Source organism: Topomyia yanbarensis, unplaced genomic scaffold, assembly GCF_030247195.1.
Source record: "Topomyia yanbarensis strain Yona2022 unplaced genomic scaffold, ASM3024719v1 HiC_scaffold_289, whole genome shotgun sequence".
In the NCBI taxonomy this organism is placed as follows: Eukaryota; Metazoa; Arthropoda; class Insecta; order Diptera; family Culicidae; genus Topomyia; species Topomyia yanbarensis.
The window spans coordinates 12,501-15,000 of record NW_026683480.1 but is presented as its reverse complement, the minus strand read 5'-3'; positions in this window follow the sequence as shown (position 1 = coordinate 15,000).

Genomic DNA, 2,500 nt, shown 5'->3' with positions numbered 1-2,500 from the left:
AGCATACACTACGTATGTGCTGCGAGCGACGGGCAATGTGAGACATGGGTTTGAAATTAGGCAAAATGTAAAACACACATCTTGATGCCATCCGTCTCGACTGCGAGAGCGACCGGCAGTAGCAAGTGAACATGTAGGGGAAAGATCCGCACAAAGCAGAATGCAAAACTTCTCTCTACCTGCCGGCTGTAAGAGCGGTTCTCTCTCTCCGAGAGCGACAACAACTGACATGCACTGAAGCACCGCACAAAGAGGAATGCAAAATGTAAAACAAACCTCGATGGCATGGTATGTGATCGGTAGCAGCAGTACGCTGGTACATCAGATGCCGGTCGTGCACACTTATGAGGCATAATGCGAAGTTAGGCAAAATGTAAAACACACCTCGATGGCATGGTATGTGATCAGTAGCAGCAGTATGCCGGTACATCAGATGCCGGTCGTGCACACTTATAAGGGCAATATGCGAAGTTAGGCAAAATGTAAAACAACACAACATCTCGATGCCTTCATATTGCGAGTGATAGGCAAAACCATCCATTATGTCTGTACTGCGAGCAACGGCAGTATGAGACATAGTCCGAACTTATAAAAAATAATTTCGATGCCATCGAACGGGGAGCGACAGGCAAAAGCATACACTACGTGTGTGCTGCGAGCGACGGGTAATATGAGAGATATTATGAACTTGTAAAAAAATTTCGATACCATCGAATGGCAACCCCAGCTCACGACAAGCAAAAGCATACACTACGTGTGTGCTGCGAGCGACGGGCAATATGAGAGATAGTCTGAACTTGTAAAAAAATTTCGATACCATCGAATGGCAACCCCAGCTCACGACAAGCAAAAGCATACACTACGTATGTGCTGCGAGCGACGGGCAATATGAGAGATAGTCTGAACTTATGAAAAATAATTTCGATACCATCGAACGGCGACCCCAGCTCACGACAAGCAAAAGCATACACTACGTATGTGCTGCGAGCGACGGGCAATGTGAGACATGGGTTTGAAATTAGGCAAAATGTAAAACACACATCTTGATGCCATCCGTCTCGACTGCGAGAGCGACCGGCAGTAGCAAGTGAACATGTAGGGGAAAGATCCGCACAAAGCAGAATGCAAAACTTCTCTCTACCTGCCGGCTGTAAGAGCGGTTCTCTCTCTCCGAGAGCGACAACAACTGACATGCACTGAAGCACCGCACAAAGAGGAATGCAAAATGTAAAACAAACCTCGATGGCATGGTATGTGATCGGTAGCAGCAGTACGCTGGTACATCAGATGCCGGTCGTGCACACTTATGAGGCATAATGCGAAGTTAGGCAAAATGTAAAACACACCTCGATGGCATGGTATGTGATCAGTAGCAGCAGTATGCCGGTACATCAGATGCCGGTCGTGCACACTTATAAGGGCAATATGCGAAGTTAGGCAAAATGTAAAACAACACAACATCTCGATGCCTTCATATTGCGAGTGATAGGCAAAACCATCCATTATGTCTGTACTGCGAGCAACGGCAGTATGAGACATAGTCCGAACTTATAAAAAATAATTTCGATGCCATCGAACGGGGAGCGACAGGCAAAAGCATACACTACGTGTGTGCTGCGAGCGACGGGTAATATGAGAGATATTATGAACTTGTAAAAAAATTTCGATACCATCGAATGGCAACCCCAGCTCACGACAAGCAAAAGCATACACTACGTGTGTGCTGCGAGCGACGGGCAATATGAGAGATAGTCTGAACTTGTAAAAAAATTTCGATACCATCGAACGGCGACCCTAGCTCACGACAAGCAAAAGCATACACTACGTGTGTGCTGCGAGCGACGGGCAATATGAGAGATAGTCTGAACTTGTAAAAAAATTTCGATACCATCGAATGGCAACCCCAGCTCACGACAGGCGAAAGCATACACTACGTATGTGCCTGCCTGCGACACGGCAGTCAGTCTGAGAGAGAAGTTAGGCAAAATGTAAAACACACCATCTTCGACTGCGAGAGGCGACCCGACCGGCGGTAGCAAGTGAGCGAGCATGCGGGATGCTTCCCGCACAAAGAGGAATGAAAAAATTTCTCTCACTGTACCTCTGTCTGCCTGCCTGCCGGTTGTACGGGCGCGCTCTCTTTCTCGCTCTCCGCGAGCGACAGCAACCGACCAGGGTGGAAGCACCGCACAAAGAGGAATGGAAAATTTCCTACACTGTACTGCAACCACAGCCCGGCAGGCGGTAGCGTAGCCACCATGTACGTTTAGCTTGTTTGCATGCCGGATAGGGGATGGGTGAAATGTAATAGGTGTATCGCGCGGATGGAATTTTCGCCTACTTGGATATTTTTGCCATGTTCGATGTGTTCCGGCGGAATGTAGCACTTGAACCGCGTAACCGCTCTGAGTTGATAGGACATTTTTTGAATGGCCCATTCCAAAGTTACAGGCGACGGGAGATATGACGAAAAAGTCACTATACGGCATTCGAACGAGCC